The following is a 20930-nucleotide window of genomic DNA, read 5'->3' on the forward strand; positions in this document are numbered from 1 at the left end:
GATAATACGAGATGTCTTGTAAAATATGAAACCTGTTTATTGTCATTCTATTCAATAAAACTTATTAGTTGCATATTCTACTCAAGACACCAATTTAGATATTATAAGCATCCAAAAGATCTATACAATATTGTTTCTGTCCTTAATATATTTATAATCTTGAAGCCAAAATGGTTACTGTGTAATCATGATATAGCAAGGTAGAGAGAAAGTGCTACAGGAGTGGAAAAGAAAATATTTCTGCCCTCCTCATTAAAATGGTACGTTTCTTTCCCTGTTCCCAAAAAGAAAAGTATCTGAAGTTTATATGACCATGAAACACTTTAGTTTGGATAGAAAGAGATAAAAGATGAAGTCAGATTTAAGAATAAGACTCAACAATTAACAGGAATAGAAGAAAGACAAGTATTTTCTATCATACATTGTTCAGTCTGCATTTTCAAAGAATGCCGTTAAAAGGATGTAATTAGGGGTAATGAGGTGCAAAATTTCATGTATAAAAAATGATCTTGTTAAGGGCAGTTTAGGCAGATAGTGCAGCTAAAAAATGAAAGTTAACTCTCTACTAACTCTATGCCAATATTATATATCCCTGACTTTTCTCTGTATCAAATTCCAGTAGAATTTTTTTTAAATCCGAAATTTAAATGAATCTGGTATACAAATCTCCTTTTGATCAAAATTATTTGAGGTGTTTTTTTTTTTTGTTTTTTTTTCATTTAAAAGCGGCCAAATCTCATCACAGTCTTGAATAGTAAGATGCCTTTTGCTCACCTCTCATTCATTAGTCATCTTTTTACCCACATTGATCAAATTCAGGAGTCTGGAGAAAGTGTCTATCACAGAGATGCTTTCCTTCATAACCTCTGTTAGGAAGGTAGTTGGCCTGAGTACATCTCTGCAGTTGAGTCCTTCTGTTCAGCCTCACTCTCCTTAGCACAGAGCAGAATATTCAGATCGGGGGCTAATTCCCAGGCTTTGATGATCCTAGAACCTTTTTTCAAAATGTGTTTCTTAACTCATCTCATAGATTTGGTCAATGAAAAACTGAAGGTCAAAATATGTATAGTATACATATCATTTTAGGTGTTATAGGAAAGCAAGCAATAGTATAAGCCTGGGTAAGTGGCAAATGTTTCCAAAATATCTTTAAAAATTTCTCCTCTTAAGTTGGTATCTATTGTGACAAATCCAGTAAAAACCAAGCTGATCCTTAGTTTGACATTCACTTCAATACACATTTAATTGAACATTTCCAAGGTGAGAAGATTTACCGTGCACTAGAAAAACTCATGAATACTTTCAGACTGTGGGAGAAACGGAGGAAGCTGATGGTTCCTCTGCAGTGTGGTGAGTTCTTTTGCAGGTACCACAGACTGATGTGTCACACCCCTGATGAGCTTCTAAATCCAGCGGTATGTGCAAGGCAAAGCTTTCTGATAGAGGCTACTGATTTGAACTAAAAAACAGTTCGTACAAGGTTTTTTGGTTTTTGTTTGTTTGTTTGTTTTTGAGACGGAGTCTTGCTCTGTCGCCCAGGCTGGAGTGCAGTGGTGGGATCTTGGCTCACTGCAAGCTCCGCCTCCCGGGTTCACACCATTCTCCTGCCTCAGCCTCCCGAATAGCTGGGACCACAGGCACCGCCACCACACCCAGCTAATTTTGTTGTATTTTTAGTAGAGACGGGGTTTCATCGTGTTAGCCAGGATGGTCTCAATCTCCTGACCTTGTGATCCACGCGCCTCGGCCTCCCAAAGTGCTGGGATTACAGGCATGAGCCACTGCGCCCGGCCAAGAGTTAGTACAATTTTAACATTTGTGAAAAAGCCAGGAGAAGGGCAACTCTAGCAACTCCATGATTCCATCATAGGCTGTCACAATTGCTATTTCAGAGTGTATGTTTGCAAGTCATTGTTTATTCAGATCTGTGTCAACACAACTTCATTGTGTCTTCTTTTCTGCCTTGAAACTCCTTCTTGTTCCAAGTTTCACATTTTTATAGGAATATACAGATACTTATTGCATTTTAATTTTTGTTAACAATGGACAACAGAAAGGGTGAAAACGTGGTTCTCTCTGTTCAACTCATCTCTAAGTGTAATGCTGGAGGAGAGAGGATCACATCACGTGGAAACTAAGGGAGAACAAGAGGTATCAGCAGCATCGTTTCAACCCCAGGAGGGTCACAGTCTATACTTTTCTCCATCAGCTCCTCCTCTGGTGCAGCAGGAGAATGGGAGGAGGAGACATCGTCAGTGTTTCCTCCTGAGCTCACTTGCCAGGGGCACCAGCTTTGCATGAATTCAAACAACAATGGCATGGACAGGTTTACAGTAAGATATGTCTATCCTGAAAAAGAAAGTTCACAGCCAGCCCACTAGCTGTGCTCATTGCTTGCTGAGCTGCACGGAGCAAGGCCATCTTCTGAGGATCTATGAATGTGTGGCTTGGTAATGATCTCACCTTCCAAGGAGCTATGATGTACTTAATGATATGTGGATCCAGGGAAACAAAAGTCATGCACGCGGTACGGAGGGGCTTGGAACCCGTCAATATCTGAGACAAACGGGAACATAGCATGAGGACTTTTGTTAATGTCCTGTTCTCTTCTTCTTCCACCTTCAATCTTAGCATGGAGAACTTCAGTGAAACCGATCTGGTTTCAAATAAAAGATTTGTACATTTTGACTATGAGGCATTTTGCAAGTTGCTTAACCTCTCTGAGGCTCAGTCCCTTGATTTGTGAGGCAGAGATAACACTTTTTTCAAAAGGTTGATTTAAGACCATAATAAAATCATGAGCATGAGAAACTTAGCATACAGTCTGGAACATTTCAGCCGCTCCATAAATTTTGGTTTCTGTCCACTTTCTCTACCTTTTCCTCTCCCACTAGGACTGGGGGCAGAGAAGGTCCAGTGTGTTAGCCTTCAGAATTTTTTAGTTATCGGGATTTTTTTTAATGGATTTTATTTTTTGGTCTATTTGTTTGTTTTCAGAGAGCTGGATGAGATCTAAAATTTACTTCTACTGTTTTCTTCCCCATTTAAAAAAAAAAATGTAAAAATCAGAATGAACGCGTCTTTCTAGTCACAGAATTTACTTCTACTGTTTTCTTCCGCATTTAAAACAAATGTAAAAATCAGAACGAACACATGTTTTTCCAGTCACAGGTAACTAAGAAGGAAGTATCCAGTAACTTCTTATCTCTGGGGACAAATATTACCCACAATAACCCAGAGTGAGCTGGGCGACGAGGGGATCTTTTTCCTGTACCCCCCGCGGAGTGCGATTCTAGCCATTCATTTTCAAAATGCTTCCATCTGTGGAGGAATGAACAAATTGCTGAGGTTGCCAACTAAAAACTCAGCAGGGCCGAGCGCGGTGGCTCAGGCCTGTAATCCCAGCACTTTGGGAGGCCGAGGCGGGTGGATCACGAGGTCAGGAGATCGAGACCATCCTGGCTAACACGGTGAAACCCCGTCTGTACTAAAAAATTGGCCGGGCGCGGTGGTGGGCGCCTGTAGTCCCAGTTACTCGGGAGGCTGAGATGGGAGAATGGCGTGAACCCGGGAGACGGAGGTTGCAGTGAGCCGAGATTGTGCCACTGCAGTCCAGCCTGGGCGACAGAGTGAGACTCCCTCCGTCTCAAAAACAAACAAACAAACAAAAACTCAGCAGAACTAGTTCATGGATATAATGTGCCATCTTGAGGAAATCCACACCTTTTCTCTGTCTCTCTCTTTTTTTTTTTTTTTAGTTCAGGTATTGTTTAGAAGACAATTTTAATTTTAATTTTGGTTAACAGATTAGCATTAACTTGTATATATCCTATACTGACCACTAAACTTTGGGCCTGGTTGCCCGGTACCATCTGTTTAATTGCCACTTCCATATGAATTCTTCAGTTTTGATATTTGTTTCTCATCTCATTTGACATTACGATCCCTATAAATGCTTCTTTTAAGATGGCTGAATATCTATAAACGCACATGTCATTTATATTTCTGGTGGAATTTTTTTTGTTCACATGCACCCTCTACTCCTTGGACGTCTTGAAAAAGAAAGTATGACATGTTTTTATTAATACAATGTTTTATTTATTAGTATAAAAAATATTAAAAATAAGTACCTATTTTAAGTGTTTCTGTGAAATATAAATAATGCAATAAAATGAAAACCCAAATATCTGTAGAACTCAAAATATGTTAAGTATACAAAGACTAGAAACCTTATAAAGGTGGCAACATCTTCTAGATACTTTCAAGACCTTAATCACCCATGATTACTTGCCCTCCTCTTCTTTCATTATTTCTACTTGCAATCCATCAGACCTGTTTCAGTGAGAACTCAGGTAGATTTAAAGGTATTTTCCATTTTATCATATAAATTTTCAGAAATGCAAAAACTGTAGTGCGAAATTCTGTGATTTTGAAATGTTTAAAGTTAGTATAATATGTTAAAGACCTATTTGATTATTAACTAGGGCCAATAATCTTAGATTAATTCAGATAGTAATTAATTCAAACATGGGTTACCGTGTTTGAATCTGGTTATTCTAAAGTTTTCTAATTAGTTGTCTTCCCTGAAACAGGAGTGCACCCAAGTGATTGATATAGCCGTTTCCTTTTGTTTTTAGTATTCTGGGCCTAGACTCACAGTGGTTCTTAACATTAGCCACTCATTAGACTTGGAGAAGTCTAAGGAGTATTACCCAAGTCTATGCATCCAATAGATAGTCAAGTGAGAGCTCCCTGGCTCTGGAGAAAGGAGGAGAGGAGGTAATCTAGAAACAGCTCTATCAGGAGCGGCCATTCATTGAGACAGGAGAATCTTAAACATGAAGACTGGGAGATTTCTTTCAGAGAATTTTCACTTCTCTGTTGTCGTTTCCCAAAGGGTACCATTTGTAAACCAAAGCTTAAGAATGCACTTTGGTCATAAAGGTAAATTTGCAGTTTCTTATGTCGTCAGGGACCGTTCTGAAAGCAAACTGTCAGGAGCAAAGAGAAAGTCAGAGGTGAAAAAAGTGAGGCCAGTGCCCTTGCACTGACTTTCCTCATGGACTCAAGGACTTAGCCAATGTAACCCGGACACCGAGACTTTCCCAAAAATAAGACCGAGGGTGACAGTGCTGCTTCATTGAGGACAAATGCAATTAAATGAAATCAATAAAAAAAATTTTTTTTAATAAAAAATAAGCCAGGTGCGGTGGCTCACTCCTCTAATCCCAGCACTTTGGGAGGCCGAGGCGGGCGGATCACGAGGTCAAGAGATTGAGACCATCCTGGCCAACATGGTGAAGCCCCGTCTCTATTAAAAATGCAAAAATTAGCCGGGCGTGGTGGCGCACGCCTGTAGTCCCAGCTTCTCGGGAAGCTGAGGCAGGAGGATCCTTTGAACCGGGGAGGTGGAGGTTGCAGTGAGCCGAGATCACACCACTGCACTCCAGTGTGGTGACAGAGCGAGGCTCCATCTCAAGAAAATAAAATAAAATTAAATAAAATTAAAATAAATAAATAATAAAATAAACCACTGTCAGGCGTTGTTCCAGGCCCCAGAATTCCAGGATGGAGCAGTTCCCACGCCTGTCACCAGGTGGCAGAGGAGCTTTGCATCCAGTCCTCCCGGAGTCCCTGGGGCAGCACCTCTGGCTTAGGAAGCAGAAGTTTACTGAAAATTCAAGGGAGTGCAAACCTAACAGTAAAGCAGAAATCCTGTCACTCTGCAAAGCCGGACTTCAATTCAGAAAGCCAGGTTTCAGCCTTGGACCTTAGGGGTTTGGATGCTTTGGGAAAAGTAATTTCAGTGGAATCATAGGGGTATCACTCCATGGCTAGAAGCAAGCTCAGTCCCAGTGCAATGTTGCAGTTAAAGAAACAAAGCCTAATCTGTTAAGTCTAACTTCACTTAGAAAAATAGTAAGTTAATAGATCTAAGTTTTTAAATTATTTAAATGTTCATGGAAGAAGACACCGAGTCTTGATTGTTCCCATGGTTTCCCCAAATATTACACAGTCAATGACATACAACAGAAGCTGGGTATATATTTGTGATGGAAAGAAAACAGCACCCAAAATACCGACAAAGGAAAATAATGGAAAAGGCACAATTTGTTCCCTTGGTTTGGCGTGGAATGTAGTGGAAAAAGCATAAGATTTGACCCAAGGTAAATCTGGGTTTGAGTGTCTACTTTGCCACTTCTCTAGACCTTTCAGCAAGAGCTACTCAGTGGCTCTAGGACTGTTTACTCGGCTTTAGGATGAGGGCTAGTGTGTGCATTAAAGCTTGTAACTCAGAGTAGCTGCAAAGATTAAAGAAAACAAGAAGTAAAATACATGGCAGGTAGTGAGTATTCAGAAACCTGTAGATCTCTTCGCATCAAAATGTCAGCGTGAGAAAAGTATTCTCTGGTGCTAAACCACCAACTCTGATTTTGAGACTAGAACCATGCAAAATTGTTCTGTGACCTGAAAATAATTTTCCAGATTGTGGAAATCACTGGAACATATGCTGTGGTCATCTGGCAAATTCTCTTTCTAACATTTGTGACTGAGTGCCCCTTTTAAGTACCTCTGAGAAACCCAGGAAGTTGGTTTCCCATACATTTCAAATAATGTTCTGTGAACACAGTGGCGTTAGGACATTCTGGGAAAACTCGTGATGTCCTCAGCAATTTACAGAGTTAACTTGAATCTCTGTGACACCAAGGCTTCTTTAATCATAAAGTCACGGTGAGATGATTGGACCTGTCAGAAGTACAAATGTTGGGAGTCTGCTTTGAATAAAGTGTGCCTTTGATAGTTTCCATTTAGTATAATATTACATTCAAGAATTAAGAGACTCCTGAGTCATTTATCATTTTGCAAGTATAAGTGATCACTAATAACACTGCATTGTTATTTATTAACATTTATGCCCACCACAATTCTATTATGTAAATAACATAACAGATTGTCCAACTATATATTTAATACTTCGGGTATTTATTACTAATAACTGAGCATATATGACTTGATGCACAATGAGGAATGAAGATGAATGAGAAGTTTAGCTTAGTGAATGTTTTATAGATGAAACGTACATTAGATATTTTGAGGGAGATGTCCAGGCAATATCAGGGCTAGATTTTGTTTTCCCACGACAGGATGAGAAAACAAAGCCTGACTTGTGTGAGAGTCATAACCAGTTCTGGAAATGCACAAAAGCACTATTAAGGCCAAGTATGGACTCTAGATCATCAAAGCTACATAGTAGTCATTCATTCATTCATTCACTTAGGACATGCTTATCTGTTATAGACTAGGCATTAAGAATATAACAGTCATCAAAAAAATATATTATCAGCCGGGTGTGATGGCTCATGCCTGTAATCCTAGCACTTTGGGAGGCCAAGGAGGGCGGATCACCTGAGGCCAGGAGTTCAAGACCAGCCTGGCAAACATGGTAAAACCCTGTCTCTACTAAAAATACCAAAAAATTAGCTGGGTGTGGTGGTGGGCACCTGTAATCCCAGCTACTCTGGAGGCTGAGGCAGGAGAATTACTTGTGTCCGGGAGACAGAAGTTGCAGTGAGCCAATATTGTGCCTTTGCACTACAGCCTGGGCAATAATAGCAAAACTCCATCTAAAAAAAAAAAAAATTATCACCCACAAATACTAAACAAAAAAACCCTTACACAACTAAGTAGAAAATCTCCAACTGCAATGAAGAAAATGAAGAAAGTGTTCAGGGAAATTGTGGAAGTTCCATTAAAAAAAAATTGCAGAAGTTCCGTGTATACGCTGAAGTGTGAAGGATGGCCAGAGATGAGTTATCAAAGAATTAGGGATAACATGTTCTATGCCTGGGGTTGGGCACAGTATTCCTTATTTTTATGTTGTAGATTCAGACAGATGTGTTCAAATACTACTTATTATCTTTGTCATATTAGACCTCTATTAGCTTTGTCATATTAGAAATATACTTAGCCTGTTAGCATCAGTTTCCAAATATCTAAAACAAGGTTAATAATTACAATCCTAAAAACCAACACAGAGCTTTAAAGAAAAAAAGATGTGTACATTTCCCTACTCTAATATCTGCACGTAGTAGGTAGCTACATAATAAATGCTGATTACAAATATTTTCTTTACTTCCTCATTTTTACTCAGCGGGATCCTATACCTACCCCACTCTACATTCTCCTTGACTCTAGCTTCTCACATAACTACACGTGCCGTATTTTTCTGAATATAAGATAGGGAAATTTCTCTTATTTCCTCTTTTTGGAGATTTCAGATTAATCTAACAAAAAGCTTGATAACAAACAAAAATTCTTGACTTAAAGAGAAATTCATTGATGTTAATTACGACACAGGACGCAATCCCACCTCCCTTGGTGCAAATAAATCCTCCCTGAGGTTTGCGATGAAGTTTGCCTGCAGTATTTCCTTCTGCAGCAGTGCAGATCTATGCCAAGTCAGAGGGAATTTTCCCCTGTGCTTCTCTCTCCTGGCCATTCATCACTTAAACGATCCTCTCCAAGCTTCTGAGGGACTGATTGAGGACCTGTGGGAAGGTGCATCTACCCAGTGTGGGCCTCCGTCCAGTGGTGTCTGGTGGCCCTGGGCCAAGTGCCCCCATCTGGTCCTTGGCATGCTGACTGGAGGGAAGTGCTTCACCAGGATAGAGTCTCAATGATTTAGGGCGATCAGAGTCATATTCACTCAAATCCCAGTTGTAATAAGGAGACCGCCTTCCTCCAGCCCCACTCCAGCCTCTGAGAGTGAAAGCAGGTTCTCCTTCTCCCTAGGGTACGTCCCCCTGGGGGCCCCTGCCAGACCTGCCATGTCAGACGGAGTCCATTAACCCTGGTGGTCAAGAACTTCAGCAGTGCCTGAGCCAGGGGAAAGCCAGCCTTGGAAGCCGGCTGGCAGCAAGCACAACCCCCCAAGAGCTGCAGAGACCCCCACAGAGCCAAGGCTCAGAAAATTGAAAACACAAAGAGTGGGCCTGGGTTCTTTCGCCTTTGATTTGATGGAGAAGGACATCTGCTGGCAGGAAATCAAACTCAGTGTTGCAGATTTCTCTTTTCAGAATGTGGAACGTACCAAACCAAACATGTCACACAGTTGGATGGCCTCTCGCTGCTTGGGAGGAAAAAATGACGGGGCTTTGGATGACCCAGAAAAAAGGGATGACCTCCAGGCTGCCCCGTTGTAGTAAAAAGTGAGTCTGATGGTCAGAAGGAGCACTTGTCCTGGTACTGCGACCTCAAGTGCTTCAAAATGTTATAACTTGGTTCATGACTTTTTCAGGTTTTTTTTCTTGTACTTTTCCAGTACTTAATATAGTATATTTATACTTGAAATAATACGGTTGCTTCCTGCCATCACTTTCCTCCTATTCAGACACTGGCGCTATCCCATTGTTCCCCGTGTTCCTTCCTGGATCTAGAGCGGCTCCTATTTATAATGGGGCATAATTGGTGTCGCGTGTCTTCAGGCACACGCAGGCTGCACATGTGCAAGAAAAATAGTTCTCACAGCAATCTCTCCTCTGCATTCATTCTTCATCATTTGCTTAAGGGAAATCATGCCCTAAGCCAGGTCTGAGGGAAACCTGGGAGAGATACTGGATCTATTTTGGCAAACTCAAATGTTTTATGGGGATGGCCAGGCGGTCATTTTCCAACACAAGCCCAGGTATGGCCCACATCATCAGCCTCTCCCGTTTCTCACCCGAGCACCGCCTTCCCCGTCGACTTTCAGGCTGTTTCCCTGAAATATCTTCCTGTCCCCCAAACCATTTCCATAGATCCTGGTCAGGCACTTGGCATTATCTCCTCAAATGTGTTGGCACTCAGCGATGCCCTCAGGTTTCAGCCACTGATTTCTGTATGCCTTGAAGTCGTTTATGAGAACGTCTAACATTTTATAATATTTATAAAAGTATTTTATAAAAATTATAATATTATCTCTTCTTCTGATTTCCAGATAGTCACAGTTGTCTGTCCTCTTCTCTTTAGCCCCGTACCACGTATTCCCCTTCAGCCTGCTTTTCTCCTCCTGAGCCAAAATGCTTGTACGTTCCCGTGGGTCCTTCAAGTAGTTGGGATTTCTGAGAAACCAAACAAGTTAATGTAGTAGCTTGAATGTGGGAGCCAGGATAGGGTTGTCCAGGGAATGCAGAGAACTATAAAACGCTGATGCTGTGCTCTAATGCTTGACCTCCTCCAAAATGCACATTGAAACTAAATCGCTCTTTGGTGGTGCTAAGAGGGGAGGGCTTAAGGAGGTGATGAGGTCCTGAATTCTTTTCTCATGAATAGAACTCTCTATTCTCATGAACAGAATTAGTGCCCTTGTAAAAGGGGTTGCAGGGAGCTGCCTTGTCTCTTCCACCCCGTGAGGACACAGCAAGAAGCCACCCTCTAGGAAGCAATTTTTTAGCTTAGATTCCTAGAGTCTGAGGAGACTTAGCACAACCTTAGGGAGCAAGATTGAGGGAAGAAAAGAGCGCAGCAGAAGAGAAGATGTCAAGATGAGGGTGCACTATGAAGCTGGAAGCCATTGAGTGCAGGCAGGTTGCCAGGTGCCTGGGAAAACTGACGCTCTGGGAATTGTTTCCCAGGACTATCCCTCTGCAAAGAGAAAGAAGGAAGAGTTTATCCATGAGATATCTGTAGGTCCCCATTTCCGGGTTGTGCATTTGTCGCCTCTCATTTCTGGGTTGTGCTAAGCAAGGATATTTTTGGCGTGCCAAAATTTCAGCATCAAGAAGGAAGCCACAGGCAGGAGGTGAGAGGCTAATGCATCCAAGAGGCAGGGTTCTCTCAGGAACACACACATAAGCTCCATGATGAAGCCAAAGCAGGGACTTCTGTCGATTCCTCCCCTGTGATGGAAACTGCAGCCCTGATAGCACACTGCAAGAGCTGCTCAGGTCAAAGGGCACATCCCCCAGCGTGCGCCGGGGCAGCGCGGACAGTGGCTATGCTACAGTAAACTCCGGCTCAACCTGGCTCTCTCTTTGCTACCCAGTTCCTTCCTTGTCAATACCACCAGCACATTCCCCCTGTCAACCAGGTTAGCGCTGAAACTGTGATGAGCACTTCATGCTTTGTTTCTGTCTTCAGTAAGTTTTATGTCATGTCGTTCACAATATGAGGGAGTGTATAACCAATAAAGATGCCAAGACAATCCGTCCTCAGTGCTAACTGCCTGGCACAGGAGTCAGACTGGAAGCGTTCCATAGGGGCTGAGGAACTCATCAGGAGGTGGGAGATAAACCCGGGGGTTCCTGTTCTCTCTCACTCCGATCAGTCTAGAATCCCAGAAGGCAAAGGGCAAACTGTGTTCCTCCTGAGCATTTTTTGCACTCTGTGTACTTTTTTCAAACTATCCATTCCTGATAGTTCAATACCTAAAAGATGATTTCATTTATTGCAGTGTGTGTAAGCAATATCAGAAAAACCCAACCCAACCCTTTGAAAATAATTTTATCTCTGGGCTATGTGATGTGGAAATGAAAGGAAAGCTCATTCTAGAGTATAGGAGAAATAGGTAAGACTACTGTCCTTTTGTGTGACCATACGGCTTTGTCAGTCACACAGTCTGATGATGTCAGTGCATTTCATCTCAGTATCCAGTGATGTGCTGTGTTACCTCATGCCACCAGACAAACATCCCTGGCCACACAGGGCTGACGCACACTTCCACTCTGGGCTCAAGGCAGACGCCCTCCATTGCCCTCCATTCTAAGGATGAAGAGTTTTGGAATTCAGGGATAAACCGGAAGCAAGAAAAATGAGCAGCTGGAGAGAGCCCTGTCAATGAAGAAAGAGTTAGCCCTGGGTGGGGGTGGGAATAAGAGTTTCAGGCACCCTCATCTGATAGACTGGCTCTGTGAGAGGCACCACAACAAATTCTCCGAATTTGCATTGCAGTTCTTCAAAGGATTCCTCCAATGATATCAGAGTTAGAAGGTTTTCAGTCTGATGAATGGGGAATATAGATAATGCTAAGTCCCCAGAGGGATTATATAAATGGCTTTTATTCAGATTTCCTAAAAATAGCACTATTCATTGCTTTTTTTGTCTCACATTATTAAAGTACTGTAAGTTCACTTTTAAAATGTTGGAAAAAAGTACAAAATTATGAAGACTATAGAAATGACCTATGATTTCACCACCAAATAAGTATCCACGTTTTTCTATTCCTCTAATCATGCGTGCATAAAACCGTGTTAAATATACAATTTCACATCTTATCTGTTTCATTTAAATTATATCATTAGCATCTTTCCTATTCAGCTAGGCATTGTTTGAAAACCTCATTTTAATGTCATTTGCATATTGTTTTATTGAGCCACAATTTACTGATCATCGTGTGTGCATGTATATGTGTGTGTGTGTGTGCGTTTCTGAGTTTTCTACGAACAGGAAATTCTTGATCAATGAGTATAGTAGAGATATGATTACTGCTTTTGGAGGAAAATCTGACCAAAACAAGAAAAGACAGAAAAACTCCCATGGGGCTGAAACTCAGAACAGAATGTCTCCTTCTCCTTGAAGGAGCCCGGACAAGCCATCAACATTTTGGGATAGTGCCAAGGTGAAGCCTCCATTGATAACTGGCTGGAGTCCAGGCATGGTTAGAATGGCACAGGCAAGTGTTCCATGGCACAGAGGTCTGGAAATTCTCCCTTGGGGCACTGGATCACAGGGATGGGGACAAACAAGCCCAGCCAGCTGTGCTGAAGCAGTGCGTGCATCTCCAGAGCTGGGACAGGGGGAGGACTTTATTCTAAGACCCTAGGAGGGAGGGAGAGATACTAATCTTTATTCCCATGACTAAGATGGGCTTGGAAAATGCTCATCAAAGCAAAGAATGAGATTGCCCTATATGCCAGGGACACTTACAAGATGCTTCACAGATATTAACTCACGCAGCCCTCATGACCACTGAGGTTGGGAGGTGGCGTCATCCTCAAAACACAGCTGAAGAAACTGAGATGCAGAAATACTGAGTGCTTTGCTGAAGGTCACCAAGCAAGTAAAGGAGGGAGGTGGGATTGAAACACCAGGTGACCCTAATGCTCTCCTGCCTTTCTCCCCATCACCCAGCACATAGCATGAGGCCTGACTGTATCTGCAGGAGGAGATCGAGGCCTGAGGGAGGGGAAATGCTGTGGAGAGCGAAAGCAGGAGAGCCCTAGCAGAAGCAGGTGCCTGTGCCTGGAGGAACACCTTTGAAACGAAACCTAAAAATACCACATATCTGATTATGGTTCAGAAAGATTCCTGCTTGGGTGTGGGTTTATGTAAGTGTGTGTGTGTGCGTGTGTGTGTGTGTGTGTGTCTGTATGAGTGTGTATGTGTGTAGGGTGCTGGAAAAGGCAAGGTGATGATCCCTCTTTCTAGGTCCCTGCAGTGGTTCTTCCCCGCACCTCCCATGGCAGCAAGAATGCATAGTTCCTCTCTGACACCTTCCTAACTGCAGACTCCAGGATCCAGTGGGTCGTGGCCAACCAAGCCCCTGGGAGGCACAGCTGCCTAAGCCACAGGTAGCTGTCAGAGGGGCTCGGCGTCACCCTCCAGAGAACAGTCCTCCTCCCATTCTTCTCATCTGCGGCAGTCAAGGGTGAGAAGGAGCCAGGCAATGACAGAACAAAAGCAGAAAGCTCACCAGACCGCAAACCAACCTCAACCAGCTCCTGTCTAAGACACGATTAAGGAGGTAATCCTCCTCAAATCCACCGAAGGGCTTTAGAGATGCCGGCACTTCCTGGCTTACAGAACACAACCTGTGTACGGTGATTGCCTTGCTTGGATATTTTTAGCATGGTCAATATAATGGCTTTACTTATAGGTGCTCTTCTGAAATTCAGCAAAAAATATTGTCACCAGACTGCTTCCAGGAAACAGAAAATTCTCAGTCACAGCTATCGGAGAAGCACTTTTTAAACGTTATTTTCTATATGAAGGTATAAAATGATTATACCTCATCCTAATCCAACCCCCTACCTGTGTCTTTACCAGACTGTAGGAACAGTCTTCTGCTTCTGGAGTGATAATTATTATGTACTACTAGTTACATCATCAGCACACCACCAAATCAGCAGTGCCAGAAAGTGTCCAGAGATGTATGATCCACTTCCACTTAGCTTTCAAGAATGGAGAGTCCTGACCACTGAAGACTGAGTTCAATGGTCTCCCAAAGTCCATCCCACAAAATACTAGAGTAATATATCAGCAACTTTTACATTAGCAACGTTTCCATATCTAAGCCCTAATTTTAAGAGAAAATAACACTGCTGGAGAAATCAGTAAACTAATCCAGGTAGGCTTTATTTCTACTGAGTTATAGAAAAATATATAAAACACAAATCAAAAACCAATATATCTTAGAGTCCTCAGGGTGATGATGATTTAGAGGATAATGTTTTCATGTCCATCCATAAGAAGCTGCCTGGGGGACCGGGCGTGGTGACTCACGCCTGGAATCCCAGCACTTTGCGAGGCCACAACAGGCAGATCATGAGTTCAGGAGTTCAAGACCAGCCTGGCCAACATAGTGAAACCCCGTCTCTACTAAAAATACAAAAATTATCCAGGCATGGTGGTGCGTGCCTGTAGTCCCAGCTACTCGGGAGGCTGAGGAAGGAGAATCACTTGAACCCTGGAGGTGGAGGCTGCAGTGAGCCGAGACTGCACCACTGGACTCCAGCTTGAGCAATGGAGTGAGTCTTCATCTCAAAAAAAGAAAAAAAAGAAAGAAAGAAAAAAAAAAAAGAAGCTGCATGGACTCAGGAAAATGTGTCAGCATTTTGACCTTTAGGACAATGTATATTCTTCACTTTGCCTGAAATTTATTCTCAGTGTTAATAAATCTGCTCAAACGTTATCTCTTCTATGAAATTCTCTCTCTCTGTGTGTGTATGTGTATGTCTGTCTGTCTTTCTTTGTTTCTCTCTCTCTCTCTCTCTCTCACACACACACACACACAGTTTGCTTGCCCCTGTTCCTACATCGTGTATTCTTCCTTAACTCCAGTCTCACTGTTTGTAATGCATTATTTGTGCGTTTGTTCTCTGCAATCTATGACATTTTTTATTGTTGTTGTAAGAACACTGTTTATGTCTCTACCGGCTTATATAACAACGTACCATAAACTGGATGCTTTTAAACAACTGGAATTTATTTCTCACGGTTCTCGAGGCTGGAAGTCCAAGATCAAACTACTGGTAGATTCTGTGTCTGGTGAGGGGCCATTTTCAGGTTCACAGACTGTGCTTTCTTACTGGGTCCTCACATGGTGGAAGGGGCAAGACAGCTGTCTCTGGGTCCTCTTTTATAAGGACACTAACGCCATTCACGAGGGCTCCACCCTCACGATCTCATCACCTCCCAAAGCTTCCACTTTACGGGAGGAGTTCAGTTCCACCATAATGAACTTCATGGGGACACTATCATTCAGACCATCGCATACACTTCACATGAGTTCTACTCTCTGAATACATTTTTAAGTGCAGAATAAAGTACTGTTAGCTATAGGAACAATATTGTTCAGCAGACCCCTAAAACCTATTCAGCTTATATAATTGAAACTTTATGCCTGTTGAACAGCAACTCTTCTTGAAGGCAAGAACTTTCGGCTGAGTGCAGGGGCTCATGCCTGTAATCCCAACCCTTTGGGAAGCCAAGGCTGCAGTGAGCTATGAACACCCCACTGCACTCCCGTCTGAGCCACAGAATGAGACCCTGTCTCGAAAACAAAGCCAAACAAAAACCAAATAAACAAAAATGACTTTTTCTCACTCTTTCTATTTCATTTAACAAGCATTTCTGAACATTTACAGTATGCAAATGACAGTTAAATCTGGAATATAAAATCACTATTCTGAAAGAGTTGATAATCTAAAATGGTAGAAAGAAAAAAATAATGTTATTCCAAAAAAATATATTGTGTGGAATTTGTCTCCACATAGGGATGATGCACTGACTGCATTTACTTGTTATATTCACATGATGATTGCAAACTTCATACGATTTTTTTTCCTTTGAAACTTAAAAGAGTTGCTCAATAGATAGTATGTTTCTTGGTGAAAGAAACAAAGTCTCTATTATTTACCGTTTCTATTACCAGTGCCCAGTAGGAACCAGGAATAGAGTGAGAATTCCATAAATAACTGCTACCTGAATGAATGAAATTACAATTTTATGCGTGTCTTTACTGATAAGACATATTTGCATGTTGGCCTATCACATAGAGTTTTACTTTTAATAAATGGTTTGGACTGAAATACTTCAAACAAAGAGAAGTGCAGCATCTTGAAAATTCTTTAAAACGATCCTTTCTCTTTGGGTTGCCAGAGGATCAAATAATTCTCCTACACTCAAGTAGAGAATCAGACAACTCTCTTTTATCTTCATTTGGATATTTCTCTAATACATTATCAATGCTTCCTTTTCAAACCTGGATTTTGATGACAACATTACTTCTCATTTCCTTGTAAGCACAAATTGGCCCTTTTGGATGCCATGAGTGTTTGACAATTTAAGTTCCTTTAGATGCCTGAAACAACTAATTTCTCACTGGGGGTATACACCTTTATATTTCTTGTCACTAATATTCTCTTTTTGTAATCTTCACAGAAAGAAATTAAGATTAGAAGCTGCTATTTCAAAGGTGATCCGAACACCCTGCTGTTTTCATCTTTTACAATATTTAGGATGCTACCTCCCAATAATCTGTTTGTAAAAACTAATCAGTTATCAACGACATGTCTTTCTCATGAACGATTAAAACAAACAACAATACAAAGGAGGGTTCCACCAGAAACCGGTACAGCGCTTCAAAAATCTTAAGAGTGCTTTGCAAAAGCCCACATGAAGTGCCTAATTCAAAGAAGCTTGAGACTTTTAATTCCAGGTCGACTCTGCCTAGAATACAATCAGAAGAATTTCTGATTCCCAGTGGGAATTGGCTGAGATTCCCCTTGGGAATGAGATTCCCCTTGGGAATGAGTTTATTGTTTTGGAAGACAGGAGTGCTTTTTGGTTCCAGCAAGGCTCCGTTTGGCAACCTAGTGGGCCAATGTATTTTGTGACGTCCTGATTAAAAAACAAAATGGGCCAGGTGTGGTGGCTCATACCTGTAATCCCAGCACTTTGGGAGGCAGAGGTGGGAGATCACTTGAGGCCAGGAGTTCAAGACTAGCCTGGGCAATGCAGCAAGACTCCGACTCAAAAAAAAAAAAATTAATAACAAACGAAACAAAACAACACTACTTAAATTTCTTTAATTACTGTGTACTCGTCATTAAAATAATGCAAATCACTGTACATTTTCCTGCAAACCATTTTTAATATGAAAAATCTGTGATAAAGTAAAAAAAAAAATCTATGAAGAATTTAGTTTCAAATTTTAGTTCTGACTCTTTCTAGTTATGAGAAGCTACTTGAGTTATTTAAGCTTTCTTTAATTTCTTGATCTGCAAAATCCCAATAAGAATGCCTATTTCATAAGACAGTTAGAAAGCCAAAATGAGAGAGAGGCATGAAGAAATCTCTGAAAAATAGAACTTCTTTTCTCTTTCTGTCTTTAAAAGAGCATATAGAGTGTGTGTGTGTGCATGCATGTGTGTGACTGTGTGCATGTGTGTGTGGTCAGTTTGTAATAATTCAGGTCAATTTTTCACTTCTTTTCCACTTGTTAAATGAGATATGACACTTGTAGTCATGACCCAGGGGACTCTAAAGCACTTTCTTCATCTCTTAAAAAGATCAGATTATAAATTACCAATTCAAGAATTATAGTTGTTTCCTGAGTCTTTTCATATATTTGGAAAGTATTTATTAAAAGTCAAAAATGTGACAATTATTTATTTATTTATTTATTTATTTTTGTTGAGACGGAGTCTCACTCTGTCGCCCAGGCTGGAGTGCAGTGGCACTATCTCGGCTCACTGCAAGCTCTGCCTCCTGGGTTCACGCCATTCTCCTGCCTCAGCCTCCCGAGTAGCTGGGACTACAGGCGCCCGCCACCTCGCCCGGCTAGTTTTTTGTATTTTTTAGTAGAGACGGGGTTTCACCGTGTTAGCCAGGATGGTCTCGATCTCCTAACCTTGTGATCCGCCCGTCTCGGCCTCCCAAAGTGCTGGGATTACAGGCTTGAGCCACCGCGCCCGGCCGACAATTATTATGTATTCTGTATGTAAGATACTTGATAGTGCTATTTTAATTAGAATATTTACCTTACCACATTCTGGTCCATCAGGATCAGGTTATTTTATGAGTCATTTGTTCCCTGACAAAGTCAACAAGACATATTGTGCACAGCAATGAGAAGAAGCAAAGCAATGATTCACTCATTACTGGATACTTTACCCACTCTCAATCCTGCATCACTATAGAATCCTCTAGAAAGCTTTCAAGAAAATTAATGCATGGGTCACACCTCAGACCAAGGGAGATCTTGATAGTGAGACCCAGATGTTGAAATTTCCTCAACTCTTAACTGGATTCTTCAATGTATAGTCAGAGCTGAAAACCACTGCTCTAAATGTATTGTGTAAACCTGCCTTCTTCCCAACTAGACTAAAACATTTTTAACAACAAAGTCAAGGCAATATGTTATCATTATATCCCCTTTTACCTAGCACAATTCCTAGCACAAAATTAGTAACTAATAAATGTCTGTGAAAATAAGGGTTTTAATATTGATGGTCTCTGCCAACAGGATTTTAAGTCCCTGGATGGTCAGGGATTTATAAAGCCTCAAACATACCAAAATACTCTGTAATTGGCTAATGTTTATAAGTGTTTCTTGAGGCTACTATCGTCCAATTTCAGGCAATCAACTACTTTGAGAAACACTTCATAAATGAAGAAGTTTGGGTGGCCAATCTTTGGAATGCAGACGCATAAGTATTCTGGAGAATACAGCATGACTCTGGAAAATAATACTTTTGTTTTAGTCTTCCTTGAGATTTTAGTACTTGGCATTGAAGATAATCAATACAGGTATGTAAGATGAATATATGAGTAAATGACCAAATAAGTAGAGAAAGTATATTTTCACACAAAAGATAATTTTTTTTTTTTTTTTTTGTGCAGAGGTGTGAAATGCTATGACTTATATTTTAACAGGAACATTCTGGGGACTGTATTAAAAACATTGTGAGGTAGGTCAAAGACAGAAACTGGGTAAAAGCAGGAAGATTATTGCCGTCATCCAAGAGAGATGATGATGGCTTGGACTGTGGAGGTGACAGTGCAGTGGAAACAGTGGTTGGAGTCTGTGTATGTTTTGTAGGTAACACCTACCGCTTGTATTGGGATTGAGTATTCAGTGTGAGAAAAAGACAAGAGTCAGGGATAATCCACAGCTTTTGTGACTCGAGGTACTAGGATTAGATTTGCCAGAGACTTAGATGATAAAAAACACAAGACGTCAGTGTTTGTGGGGAAGATCAAGAGCTTCATTTGGAGGAGGTTATGTCTGCATACTTAATAGCATAGATGAACTATGGAAGGAGACATAAACCTGGCGGGGGCGCTCAGAATACAGAGGGTGTATGAAGCAATGAGATTGGATAAAACCAGCGAGGAGTGGGAAGTGTGAATAAAACAGTTATTCTCAGGTTTCCTTTTCATTTTTATACTCAATGCTTTTTCAAGGGTTTTTAACATATGTATTTATAATATATTATTCTATTTTATGCATCATTTATTAACTTAACAATTATGCCTACCAAACACATGGCATTTACAGATTTAATATTTCCAAATCAGACTGTATAGGAATCCAGAAGGTTCACAATGTGTAGAAACGTGTCATTTTGTGGAGGCCCGGATATTAATTTTACATTGTAAGTCTAACATGTGGGAACAAGTCGCTATGCCTAGTTAGCCCATGCCCTTCTTAACCCACCCTTGCTTTTTGATACTCATACACCTTGGTAACTCTGGTTATATCAGCGTTAGGAATTTTGCCCATTTCTGGACTTTCAGGAAGTTTCCCCGTGAATAGTAACGGTCTGCTCTACAGTAGGATAGAATGAATTGAAATTATATTCTAGAGCCCCATCCAGTTAGAAATTAAGTCCTGACAAGTAATTTCAAAGTTATTTCCAGTGCTCTGTTATCCAGGAGCCAAGCTAGGTATTGTGAAAACTTCAAATATAAATATTGCACTTAATTTGTCCTCAAGGAACTCACAATTTAGTATAAATATGACAAAAATATGAATTCATATAACAAGGTGAAACGTGAGAAGGGTCATCAGGAAAAGTCAGTAACGGATGCTATTAATACAGCTTCTGGACCCTCTGGGTTAGGTTGGTGTGTATTGGCTACTCCTGGGGAGGTGCTGTCTCCCCAGAGAACCGCTTTCAGCCATATGGAAGAATCGCTTTATTTCCCAGGAGGTTGTATAAATCCCACAGCCCATGGACCAACAAGGGAGCCTGACTTCCTTGCCTTCTGGGCGGACCAACTCAGGACACAGTTCATGTTCCAGAACACCCTATGTGAGGAGGCCAGAGGCAGAGTCCTGCTGAAAACACACCTGTCCTTAGCTCCTCCCCCGCCCAATACAAAGTCTCTTCCCTTTCTGCTGTTCATAGTCCTTCCTTTGATGAATCTCATGCACCCTAATTTCCAGCTCAGGCTCTTCTCTGAAGAATCTGATTGTGCACAGGTAGAGATCAAACACAAAGGAAGTTTGTGCAAAATATTTCCATCACATAGATAAATCCGGGACGGAGAGCGTCGTGGAAGGCATGGTAGCTGGACTTTCTGAGATAAGAAGGATCTGGGTATGAAAAATGAATGGGAGGCCGGGCGCGGTGGCTTATGCCTGCAATCCCAACACTTTGGGAGGCCGAGGTGGGTGGATCACAAGGTCAGGAGATTGAGACCAGTCTGGTCAACACAGTGAAACC

The sequence above is a fragment of the Chlorocebus sabaeus genome, chromosome 14, assembly GCF_047675955.1.
Source record: "Chlorocebus sabaeus isolate Y175 chromosome 14, mChlSab1.0.hap1, whole genome shotgun sequence".
NCBI classification, from domain to species: domain Eukaryota; kingdom Metazoa; phylum Chordata; class Mammalia; order Primates; family Cercopithecidae; genus Chlorocebus; species Chlorocebus sabaeus.